At 47.4% G+C, this 12563-nt stretch overlaps 1 pseudogene; it reads left to right on the top strand.

The window, feature by feature from the left end:
* Window positions 1-397: 397 nt before the first annotated feature.
* LOC123239926 lies at window positions 398-6884 on the top strand (annotated as a pseudogene).
* The last annotated feature ends 5679 nt before the right edge of the window (window positions 6885-12563 follow it).

Raw genomic sequence — 12563 nt, 5'->3', positions numbered from 1 at the left:
GGCAGGGCTGGGGGCAGAATCTGGTTGGGAGACTCTAGTGAGACCAGCACTGGTCAGTTATAGGGAGAGAGGAGGGAAGGCAGGAGGCTGCTCCTAAAGCTGACCAGGGGATCTGTCCCTGGCAATGGAGCCTGACTCATTAAGGAAAGGCAAGAATTGTTCCATCATTCTGACCCCAAACCTCTCCAACTATCTCCCCACACACATCTTGCTCCCTCCCACACACACCCTCCCCACTGCATGGCACCATCAGTCAAGCAGGACCCACAGAGAGGAAGGAGAAGTGAAGCTTCTCAGACAGCCTCAGGGTGAGGAAACAGTGCAGAGCTGGTCGTGGTCACATCGGGTGCCTCCAGGTCAGCCTGGGTCCCCTCTCCCAGAAGCCTCTGGGAGCACCATGACTCCTGCCCTCTCAGTCCTACTGTACTTTGGTGAGTTCTGAGCAGCCCCCACCCTGGGGGGAACTTTACCCACCATCAAGTCCTACCTGCCTCCCACCACCACCTCCACTTTGCTGAGGAGGAAACTTTCCTCCAGAGAAGGGCAGTGACAAGACTAAGGTCACACAGCAAGGGTGGGGTTGGGAGGAGAGAAGCTGGGACTCTTAGAGGGGTCTCCTGGGGTCCAGCCTCCTTCACTCACAGCAGCCCTAAGCCCTGTCCTTGGGCTGTCTCTGTTCTTCCTGTGGGGACACTGTGGGGTAGCAGTGAGTAATGAGGGTCTTCTCTGCCAGGGCTGTGTCTGTGCAAGAGGACAAGGACCCAGGCAGCAGGTGAGTCCTTCCTCCCACAATCCCCCTGCCCAGAGGACACAACTGACCCAGGAGAGGGAGCTGGGGGAGGGCTGGGCTGGGCTGACAGGATGTAAAGAGAGAGGGGACCCGATGTGGGGGTGGGGTTCCTACAGAAGGGGGATCCACTGGACCTCACAGCTCTCCTTCCCTTCCAGAGGGACTCCACAAACCCTCGCTCAGGGCTGAGAATGGCTCGTTGGTGCCCCAAGAGGGAGCTGTGACCCTCAGGTGCAGGGGATCATGGGAGGCTGAAGAGTGGCGGCTGGAGAAAAAGGGAGAATCTAATTGGTCACTGATCGAATCTGTGAGAGAAGCTGGAAATGAGGGCCAGTTTTCCCTCCCATCCATGACATCATGTAATGCAGGGACCTACCGGTGCCTCTACAGACATTCATACTATGGATGGTCAGAGTGCAGTGACCCCCTGGAGCTGGTGGTGACAGATAAGGCAGATCACACACACACACACACACACACAGAGAGGCAGGGCTGGCTCAGCATCTCCACAGTTCTGGGTCCCTCCCAGCCCAGCCTGGCCCCAAGTGCCCCCCTGGCTCTGCCCTTCCTGGCTTCTCCCCTGTGTCTGCCTCAGCTCTCCCTCTGGGGTTGGCAGAAGAGGGGAGGAATCAGCATTTCTATAGCACCTGCTATGTGCCAAACATGTTACCCTTGTTGTCTCATTGGATCTTCACAACAATTCTGCCAGGTCAGGGTTAGAGTGATCCCCATTTTATAGATGAGGAAACTGAGGCAGAGAACAAGTGACATGCCCAGGATCACATAGTTGGGAGGGCTGGATTTGAACTCTGGTCTTTCTGACTCCAAGTGCAGGGCTCTCTCCACTGCCCCATGAACTTCCTCACTGAGCTTCCCCCTTAGGGTCAGAGAGGAGGCAGGAGAGGCTCAGCTTGGACTTCAGGAGACCAGACAGAGCTGGGGGCTCCCTGGGGAGGAGTCAGGACTAGTGGGGCATCTCCCACTGCCAGCCCTGCCCCTCCCAGAGCCAGGAGAGGGAACAGAGGGTGCAGGTGCTGCTGCTGCCCCTCTCCCAGCTCAGGCCTGGGGCAGAGTGTTGAGAGGAATCAGGAAGCACAGCGGAGCCTCTTCCTCTCCTCCTCAGGCCTGTCCCAGGGGATCACCCAGGCACCCTCTCCCTCTCCCTCTCTCTCTCTCTCTCTCTCTCTCTCTCCCCTCCCTCCCCCCATTCCTTGCCCCAGAGCTGTCCAAGGTCTTTCTCTCTCCTCATACTCTGACTTTTCCTCTCTCAGAGCTGAACCTCCCAGCCCAGCCCAGGCCTCCTCCCAGCCAGATCTGCCCCCTCCCTGCACAAGGGCTGCTCCAGCTCTAACTCCAGGGTCTCCCACTTCCAGGCCTCTCTAACCAGCCCTCCCTGGCAGCCCTGCCCAGCTCTGAGGTGGCCTTGTTGTACCCAAATTTTAATACCTAACCCAGGTTCCATCTTGGCCCGAGGAAGAATCACACTGACAATGCAATAGGCAAGAAGAGGCTCATTCTTTACTAGCAATAATAGGGAGGGTCTCTAGGCAGAGAGGAGTGCCTGAACCAACCCCTGGGAATTCTCAGCCAAGAGTTTATATAGAAATGTTTGGGGAAGGGGGTTGGTACATACATAATTATCAAGGTGGTGTCAGGGTGGTCAGGAAGCATCTGGCAAACATACATTAAGTAGGCAAACATTGTTAAGGAGGTAAACATAGGTAAAACATTCCTCAAGAAGGTAAATATCCATCAGATAAGATAGCTTCAGTTTTAGGCTTATCATAGGGGGAGATAAGGAAGACTGTGCTGGGAAACCTTGGGGCTGGGGGCAGCTTGTCCAGGCCAGAAATAGTTCAGTGGTCTGCCAGACTGATTTTTCAGTCCAACAACCTCAGGACAGGACGTGACCCTGCAGTGTCGGTCAGACTGGTGGTATGACTGGTGCGTCCTGTACAAGGATGGAGAAGAGATCAGCCGCAGCTGGACCCGGAGCCATGGAAGGGGGCATCAGGCTGACTTCTTCTTCCCTGCTGTGAATCTGACCCACGATGGCACTTACCGATGCTACAGCTTTTAAAGTCATAACCCTAATGTGTGGTCAGCCCCCAGTGGCCCCCTGGAGTTGTTATAAAAAATTAGTACATTGTAGTTGTCTATAGTGATAGCAGTTGTCGGTAGTAAGGGCTCTTAAGATGCTACTGCTTCTAGGGGATATTGGTTGGGAAGCTGTGCCTCCGTACTTCCCCTAGACAGCTGGTGCAAGGGACACCCGAGCCCTGACACCCAGTGGGATGTTATCATTGCCCTATTCTTTATAACAGTGCCCGGGCAGGACCCTTTGTTAGGGTTCGAATGGGTGGCCACCAGAGGAGCACACGAGACGATGCAATCAAAGCAGGAGAAAGCTTTACTACCAGAGCGCTGGGGGAACTCGGCAAGAGAGTCCCAAAGTGGTGCATTTTGTCTGTTTTGAATTCAGGGAAATGTTATTTGGAAATGTCTTGCAGACTTTCTGTTGACACATGGGGGCTATCAGACTACATTTCCCATGATTCCAATGGGTTTCCCGTTTTGGGGCGTGGGGACGTCAAACGTCCCCATGCAGAGGGCAGTTTAAATTCGGAGGAGGGCCTAGAGAAAGCCTCTTGGTGTTCCTGGTTAGCTGGCTGGTGTACGAGAGAAAGAGGATGGGCACCAGCAGTAAATTTAAAGGTAGTCAAGCCCGGTCATAGATATTTCACCAGCAAGGCCATGGCTATTAAACTATTAATCTCTCTTATACTATATGTCTTTACCTTTTTTTTTTAATTTTTTTAAGGTTTTTCTTTTAAACCCTTAACTTCTGTGTATTGGCTCATAGGTGGAGGAGTGTAAGCGTGGGCCATGGGGGTCAAGTGACTTGCCCAGGGTCACCCAGCTAGGAAGTGTCTGAGGCCGGATTTGAACCCAGGACCTCCTGTCTCTAGGCCTGACTCTCAATCCACTGAGCTACCCAGCTGCCCCCTGTCTTTATCATTTTTAATCGTAACAGCTTCCCTGTTCTCAGTTTGTGATGTCAGCCTGCACAGCCTTTAGGAAATATTTACCCTTCACCTCCCTCTGCTTCTTCTCCTTCCCTCCTCCCAGGCCCAGATACCTAAATAGCTAATGATGATCAAATGCCTAAATATCTAGGGAGATTCAGAGCAATGTTCAAAGATCAGAGCTCAGGTCCAAGCTCCGAGAGCAAAGGCCTCTCCCCAGATGGCTGTGAGGGCTATTTATATCCTCAGGCCAACCGACTTTCCCCTCTCCTAAAAGCCTCTGCAAACATTCCGAGGTCTCCAACTGTCTTCCCCTGTCAATCAAGGTGAGACAAACCAACTCTCAGAGCTCGAACATAACAGTGTTAAAGTGAGGCAGCCCCAGCCCCTCCCAGCCCCCCAACTCTCCCAAGCTCCCTCTCTGCCCTGGGGTACCTCCCTGCCTGTTCAGGGCCTGTCCCAGGGGACCCCAGAGGCCAGGGGGATGGGGAAGAGGAGGCTCAGAGGGAAGGAAACTGGGTCATCCTTGTTCAACTTAAAAATCAGTCTGACAGACCACTGAACTATTTCTGGCCTGGACAAGCTACCCGCAGCCCCCAAGGTTTCCCAGCACAGTCTTCCTTATCTCCCCCTATGATAAGCCTAAAACTGAAGCTATCTTATCTGATGGATATTTACCTTCTTGAGGAATGTTTACCTATATTTACCTCCTTAACCATATTTCCCTTCTTAATGAATATTTGCCAAATGCTTCCTGACCCCTGAAACCCCCCCTTGCCAGATGCTTCCTGACCACCTGTCCGTGACACTACCCTGATGATTATGTACCAACCCCCTTCCCCAAACATTTCTACATAAACCCTTGGCTAAGAATTCCCAGGGGTTGGTTCAGGCACTCCTCTCTGCCTAGAGACCCTCCCTATTATTGCTAGTAAAGAATGAGCCTCTTCTTGCCTATTGCATTGTCAGTGTGATTCTTCCTGGGACCAAGATGGAACCTGGGTTAGGTATTAAAATTTGGGCACAACAATCATCAGAGAATGTAGACAGTGAGGCCTCTCCCCTGTGACCCCTCTAGACACCCCCTATCAGCAGCCCATCCAATCATGTTTGTCCCACCCCCAACCCCCCCCTCCTCCTCTCCCTGTTCCATACACCTCAAAGGGTCCTCAGCTCCCCCAAAGCTCTGACACTCCCCTCGGTCTGATGTCCCCCCACCCAGGGAGTAACTGCTTCCTCTGAGGACAGGGTGGGGGTCTCTCTCTCCCTCATTGTTGTCCACCTTCTGTCTAGGTCAGAACCGAGCTAGAGAAAACCTAAGTTTAGTTAAGGAAAGGGGTTCAGTGCTCTTCTCTAGGCCTCCACCTCCGAGCTATGTGCTGCACACAGAGTGGCAAAGCCAGGATACTCAGGCCCTGGTTGTTCTGGTCACTGACCCCTGAACCTAGGAACCGAGTTAGATTGACAACTCTGAGGAACCATAGAATTTGGGGAACTTATATACCTTTTGGGGGAAACTGAGGGGCAGGGAAATATGATGAACATCACCATAGCTACAAGGAAATGGGAGTGTTCAAACTATGCTGACAGGATACCCTCAAGCTTGGAAAGGAATTATAGCCAGAGGCTGGGGTGTAAAGGAAGGGGCTATCTACAATGGGCACTAAAAGGTGCCCAGGTATGGGTCTTTCCTAGGGAAGGGTCTCTGATACAATGGGAAGACTATCTAATATAGAGAGCCAGCTCTCTGTATTTTGGGGGGTCCTGAGTGGCGTTTAGTGGCATCGGATTGAAAAGACAGAAACTGAGAACAGCCATACTAGTGGTTAGCCCATGCTGATCTAAATGCTATGGGATTTGGAGTTTATTTTATACTGGTTTCAAACAAAGAACACAAAGAAAGAGTCACAGCTATGAAGGGGTTACAAATCATACACAACCCATTAAAGTCTAAAAAGTAGAGATATAGGTACAAGGACAAGGGCCAAATTCCAACCACCAATTAGTAGGGGTTAATTCTGGGAGCAGAAATATATTTCATGGAGATGTTTACTAATTGAGTCCTGTCTTCCTGATTTACAGATCTGGACCTGGCCAGATAGTCTGGACTAGATTGTCTGTCTAGGTCTTATCTAAGTAATATATTTTTTAGGGTTCAGGCTTCTTAATTATCAAGGAGAAAATTTGTTAACTCAGTAGCTGCTGATCTGCTTAAGGACTCAAAGCTTTCCAATAAGAATATTGAGAAAAGGTGGGGATCTGAAAATGAGTCAAAAGAGGAGCCTTAGATTTTTGCCTTAGATAGCCCATTCTATCTGCATCTGACATGCAGTGCAGAAAAATCATACACACAGTTTTACTTGCCGATGATTTTGTAATGGGATCCAGATAAAATATCTATTACAGACTCTATTTCTCTAAATGACTCCTAATAGCCTCTTGGAGGGGTCAAGTTGTTTTTGGATTAACCTACCTGCTGGTACCAGAGCTTTTCAGGGCTCAGGTGACCAGGACCAAACACAAAGACTGCCTCAGCCTGGATTGGTCCTGCAGGGAATCCAGATAATAGGCCCTATCCTGACCCTATTTCTCCAACTGGCTCTCAACAATCTAAGACAAAAGACTATTTAGCATTTACCCCAGGGTCCATTATTCAGTCTGAAACTGCTAGTCTGGGATTCTCCTCAGGGTAGATTCTCACAGGAACAGGGAACAAGTCCAAGCTTTGGGGTCTCCAATTTACAATCTAGTCCTAAAACTTGGGGTTCATCATATCTTACTAGGCTACAAGTTTGGGGTTTCTAGATTCCATGTTGATAAGGGGAAGAGCCTGGAATGAGGATCTGCATGCTTGTGGGAGATGAAACACAGTGAAATAGGGGCTGAGCACAGGACAACCATATCTCAGTGACAAACTCTGATCTCCAGATGCTGCTGCCCTGGATTACACTGTGGGCAATCTGGTCCACCTCATCTTGGCTGGGCTGGTCCTCGTCCTCCTGGGGGTCCTGCTGGCTGAGCACCTGAAAAGCTCCAGAGGGAAACCCATCCAGGGTGTCCTTGGCTGAGCACTGTGGCCAGACCAGCCCCCAGGACAGAGAGAGGGGAAAGAAGGAATAAGCATAACCTTTTAAAAATCAAATTTTGAAAATGTAGTGAGTGTTATGGGGTTCAGCCCAAACATAGGCTGTAATGGTGAATCCCTGGGGTTCGGGAAGGTACTTTTTGCAAGAATGTAAGACTCCGAAACTTAGCTTAAAAAATAAAAAGATATTTATTAGTAACATAGAATTATTGGCCAGCAAGACAGCATGAGTGGAACAACCCTGGGGGGTTGCTCCTTGGGAGGACAGCATAGATGAAAAAGTTGTCCCCCAGAGGACATCAATTCTGGGATTTTTATACTCTTTACAAGAGTAAAGATGTGACTCTAGAGTGGTAAGCACTGAGGCAAGGAGTGGAGGAGGTTCTCCTGATTTGGAGGACAGATGGATGAGGTGTGTCTCTTTGTCCATCTCAAATTAATGGAACAATCAAAGGAGGATAATCTTCAAGGTCAGATGTTTTGGGTTGGGAGTCACAAGGGTGTAAGGGATCAAAGGAATTTCCATGATTATAGTTTGCCTGAATTTCTGGGGATACATTGCCGTGCCAGTGAGGGCTGCTGATGTGCCATATCTGTGTTAAGCACCAAGATAGTCATTAAAAGAGCCAGAGCCAGAGCCAGAGGGATGAGAGAGAATTTGTCCAGCACAACTTTAACTGATGAGAGTCTTTTAATCTGTGAAAGGAAACCCTTGACACAAAAACATAGTGTTGTGGGGTTAATGGTGAACCTCGCAGTTTGGGAAGGATACCATTTGCAAGAATGCAAGACTCCAAAACTAGCTTAAAAGTAAAGAGATTTATTAGTAATGTAGAATTTTTTGGCCAGCAAGACAGCATGGGTGGAGCAACCTTGTGGGGGTGGGGGACATTTACTCCCAGAAAGTCTCCAATTCTGGGTTTTTTTATATTCTGGGGGGGGGGGCAGAAGGTTTGCCCCAGGGCATGAGGTGGCTCTAGTAATTTGGAGGGTGTATCTCTTTATCCATCTCAATTCAATGGGGCAATAGAAGGAGGATAATCTTCAAGGTCAGATGTTTGGGGTTGGGAATCAGAAGGGTGTAAAGGAGCAAAGGAATTTTTCTGCTTGCAGTTTGCCTGAGTTTGGGGGTACAATGCTCATGCCTGTAGGGCAGGGTAAAGGAAAGCAGATAGTATAAAGAATACACAAAGATGCCTATTGGAAGTAACCCTGAGGTTTCTTCTGCTTTCTGGGGCTAGGGGTTGTACATTTATTTGCAAATTCACCAATAAGAACCAAGGAATTCACAATACAATAGATTATTGAAAGTAACATCTATTTCCACATAAATAATAGAAGATTTTTGGGAAAGGATGCTGATGCCTAATTCTGCTGATTCTACAAATGAAGTACAATATGTAAACCAACCAGTTTCCTGCCAGTTTATAATGCTGTACATATTTCATCAAATAACCTCTCTATAAGGTCCCTTTCCAGGCTATCACAGGTGTGTGAGAACTGCTGGCTGTGAGACCTTTGGAAAGCTGGGAGATAAACCATCTGCTTACTCAGATGGTGGCTGAGACAATGCACCCCTGTGTAGAGAGAGTTATGTGACCACCAGCAGCCACAAATGAATATGTTTATGGGTGACCACCCAGAGGGGAGGTTGAAGACTGAGGGAGAATGGGTGATGAGGGAAAAGGAGAGGGGGAACAATAAAGGAAGAAAGACTCAGAGCTTAAGGATTCTATAACCTGGGCTCCTCTGATAATGATAAGAGAGAAGAACATAATAAAGAAAGACTCAGACACAAGAGACTAACAGCAAAAAAGGAGACCTTAGGCTCTAGATGGAACTGAGCTCTGATGGTCAATAGTTTGGTGGTCAAGAGCTTGGTGGTCAAGAGTTTGGTGGTCAAGAACTTGGGTGGTCAAAAGCTTGGTGGTCAAGAGCTTGGGTGGTCAAGAGCTTGGTGGTCAAGAGCTTGGGTGGTCAGGAGCTTGGTGGTTAAGAGCCCTTTGTAAAGAGCTTCTTCGTGTTCAGCCATGCTCATTTTTATTGGGGTTACAAAAAGAAAGCAAGGAGGGGACAAAGATGGTCTAAGTTTGGCAACCATCACCAGATGCCCACTGCCAGATCCTAAAACAATACATGTAGCTAAAGCCCCAAATAAAGAGTTCATGTGGCCTAAGGCAGCTAAGCTTGTTTGACCCAGAAGTTAATTGATTTGTTATTGGCAACACAAGCAGAGTGTCATCCTTCCTAAGTGGAGCCTCAGAGCTGTGTCCCAATTAAACAAGGTTGAGTACTGAACCAAGGGCCCAGAACTTAGCTCGGTAAAAATGAGCACAGAGCTCCTAAGTGTGGTTTTTGAGTACCCCTGAAATATAACCAAGGTTTATAAATGCCTGGACTGCTACATACCCCCCTTATTTATCCAAAAGAAAAATAGTAATGATGAAAACTAAAAATTCAAAAGAAAAAACAAAAAGGAAAAAGGAAAAAAGCAAAAATCTCAAAGGGTTAAATTAGTTACAGCAGGAAAACAATGTGCATAGAAATAATAAAAGAAAATTAAAATATACAATGAAATTGAGCGATTCAAAGATTTTAAGTTAAGAGAATAATAATAAAATATTTTTAAGTCTGAAAAATGCACCATAATCATCAGTAGACCGAATTAATCTGAAATATATGTTCCACAAGCCTGTGGGACATTTGTAACAGTGTAACTTTTTACCCATTGGTAGTCAAGGCTGTAGGAAGTTGTCAAACCTTTAAAGAAGGGAGTATAGTTTGAGGTGAGAGGGAAGTCTCATTCCCTTTGTCTGATTATGTGTAGTCTTAGGGATATTGAAGCCCAGATGATAGTCACATTGAGATTTTTGTTGAAACTTTGCTACCAGGCTGTCCTGTGCTTGAGGGAGTCAACAACACCCCATCCTTTTACCTCCAACAAGACCTTAGCAACCGATTCCACCCATCTCATGGATTTCAGGTCTCCTCAGATCTTGGGCTTCCTGGCAAAGTGTAATGGTTCTATTGCAGTCCCTTCTTCTGCAATCAGACACAATAACTCATACCAGTCTCATGATGTTGGCATGGGCATTGTACCCCCAAAACTCAGGCAAGTTATGCAAGGAAATTCCTTTGCTCCCTTACACCCTCTGACTCCCAACCCAAAACATTTGACCTTGAGGATTACCCTCCTTTGGTTGTCCCATTAATTTGAGATGGACAGAGACACACCTCATCCATCTGTCCTCCAGGTCAGGAGAACCACCCCCATGCCTTTGCGCAAACCTCCCCCACTCCTTGCTTCAGTGCTTATCACTCTAGAGTCACATCTTCCCTGTTGTAAAGAGTATAAAATTAAATAATAAAAAAATAATAATAATAAAAGAATTGATGTCCTCTGGGGGACAGCTTTTCCATCCATGCTGTCCTTTCAAGGAACATCTCCCCATCTTGCTGTTCCACCTTGCTGTCCTCCTGGCCATTCTCAACATTACTTTCCAAATTAATAAACTTCTTTTTTTATTTTTAAGCTAAGTTTTGGAGTCTTGCATTCTTGCAAAAAGATACCCTTCCTGAACCCAGGGGTTCACACTCCACCCACAACATTTTGGCACCCAACATTTTTGGTTCTCCTGAAAGCTACTTCTGTACCCCAGATCGTCCATGAGGACACAGCTTCTCAGGTAGGAAGGAGCCTTTCTTGGAGGCTGCCAGATCCTGTGTGATCCTGATTGGTATTCCTTGATATTTGAATTGTCTCTTTCTGGCTTCTTGTAAGATTTTTTTCTTTTGCTTGAAAGCTTTTGAATTTGGCAATAATATTTCTAACTGTTTTCTTCTCTGGATCGAATGTAGTGGGTGTTCTATGAATCCTTTCAATGTCTATATTGCCCTCTTGTTGTTGGACTTCAGGGCAATTTTGCTGAATAATTTCTTTTAGTACGGAGTCCAGGTTTCTATTAATTTCTGGTTTTTCTGGAAGACCAATTATTCTCATATTGTCTCTTCTAGACCAGTTTTCTTGGTCTGTCACTCTCTCATTGAGCTATTTCATATTTCCTTCTATTTTTTCAGTCTTTTGACTTTGTTTTATTTGTTCTTGTTGTCTTGAGAGATCATTAGCTTCTAATTGCTCAATTCTAGCCTTTAGGGACTGGTTTTCGACTATAATCTTTTGGTTTTCCTTTTCAATATGGTCATTTCTGGTGTTCAATTTGCTTATCAGTTCATTTGATTTCTGAGCCTCACTTTCCAATTGCAAGATTCTACCTTTTAAACTGTTATTTTCTTGCCAGATCTCTTCCATCTTCCTCAGAATCTCAGTTTTGAACTCTTCCATAGCTTGTGACCCGTTTTCCTTATTTGAGGAGGGTCCGGATGCTTGTTTGTTCTCCTCCTCTGTTTGCTCGGTTGTCTGAATTTTCTCTGTGTAAAAGTTGTCGAGTGTTAAAGACTTCTTTTTCTTGTTGGTTAGCTTTCTCTTCTGAACTTCCTGAGACTGGGTAGCCATCGTTAGCCCAGCAGCTTCTCAGCTTTATCCTCCCTGCGGTCTTTTGGCTTCTGAGGTCTGAGTTCTGGTTTTTTCCAAGGTCAAGCCCCCTGGTGGACCCCCTTGCTGGGTTCCTTTACAAGTCTCAGGGCGCTGCTTCCACAGTCGTATACCCGTCTGCACTGGTTCCCCACTCAGGGTTTCAGAGCTTTGGCTCGTGGCTGTGTCTGCCTCCACCCACGCCTCTGCTGCTCCTGTGCTCTCCCATGCTCAAATTTCGGGTGCGTTCTTTGGCTTATTGGGGTCCCAAATCTTGCTGCTCTCAGGAACAGGCCCTGGAGCTGCCAATGGCTCGATGGGTGCCCCAAACTTGCTCTATTTCTTTTTAACTGGCTTCGGCGCTATAGGTGGTGTGTGTGGAGGGGGTGGGGAGGGTGGTTGCTCTGCCCGCAATTTAGTGAGAGCTGTTTCACTCCTTTATAGCATGGAAATGCCTTGATTCCACGTACCTTCCACGCTGTGCCCTGTTGTGGGGTTCCTCTGTTCGTCTGGACTTGTTTTTATGTCCCCTTGAGGAGTTTTGTGTGTTTTGGTCAGGAGAGGTTAAGAGCTGCTTCTTACTCTGCCGCCATCTTAACCCGGAACCAGGAGCCTTTCTTGGACTCCTGAAACCCCCATCTTTTGGGTGATATCTTTGTAGGTCCTCTTTCGCCCTCTCTCTCCCATCAGCCCCAGAAGTCTGGCCTCTGGTTTTGAGGTCCGTCTCCCCTTTTCGATACTAGAAGACGTTCTGGTGTAGGAGAGTCTCTCACCTCACTGCTAACATGAGTGCTCTACGTTGGTCAACCTCTGTGGAAGCACAGTTGTTGACCCTCTGTTGTGGGATTGGGCATTCCGCATCAAAATGGGACAGAGACAGAGCGTACCCCAAGGTTCCCGTTTGGGGTATATACTTGAAATTCGGAAAAAATCGGCTCTAGACAACTTGAGAAAAAAGAAGCTAATTTCTTTTTGTTATGTTGAATGGCCACATTACACCTTTGATAAACAAGAGGCATGGCCTGTCCTTGGCACCCTAAATTGTAATATCATCCTCTATTTACAATTGGAATTTTTTTTAATCAGGCCTAGACAGCTTGTATCCTCCTTTAGGTAGTGGCTGTGCTGCAC

Source organism: Gracilinanus agilis, chromosome 3, assembly GCF_016433145.1.
Source record: "Gracilinanus agilis isolate LMUSP501 chromosome 3, AgileGrace, whole genome shotgun sequence".
Taxonomy (NCBI): Eukaryota; Metazoa; Chordata; class Mammalia; order Didelphimorphia; family Didelphidae; genus Gracilinanus; species Gracilinanus agilis.
Note: the sequence above shows the minus strand (reverse complement) of the source record. Positions and strands in the feature narration are given on the sequence as shown.